This window comes from Gekko japonicus, unplaced genomic scaffold (genome assembly GCF_001447785.1).
Source record: "Gekko japonicus isolate JY-2015 unplaced genomic scaffold, Gekko_japonicus_V1.1 scaffold1711, whole genome shotgun sequence".
NCBI lineage: Eukaryota > Metazoa > Chordata > Lepidosauria > Squamata > Gekkonidae > Gekko > Gekko japonicus.
Window position 1 is genome coordinate 409,088 of NW_015170937.1, and position 468 is coordinate 409,555.

The following is a 468-nucleotide window of genomic DNA, read 5'->3' on the forward strand; positions in this document are numbered from 1 at the left end:
GCCCTGGGTTTTGACAACAAACAAGGTAAACAGAATAACAAGCAAAAGGTGGGTGTGGCTGGATAACCACACTTCTGGTAACATGGGGGTGCGTCCTAATGTGCTAATGAGCTGTGCTGGCAGGGGTGTGGCCTAATATGCTAATGAGTTTCTGGTGTTGGGTGTGGCCTATTATGCTAATGAGTTCCTGCTGGGCTTTTTCTACAAAAAGAGCCCTGGGCCACCCTCTTTTCCATAGCATTTAGCACCTTTGCTATGGCCCTTCCTTGAAAAGTATGAGCTGTCCATGTTCCGATCATATCCAGGTTAGATTACTACAAGTGGAGACCCGCAACAAAATGTTGCGTACTGTTGGGTCTCCACTTTTTCTCTTCCCCCCTCCCCTCCCCTCCCCTCCGTAGGCCTCCCTCGTCTCTCTCCCCCTCCCCTCCTAAGCGAGCCGTCGGGCCTCGCTCGTCTAGATCGGAA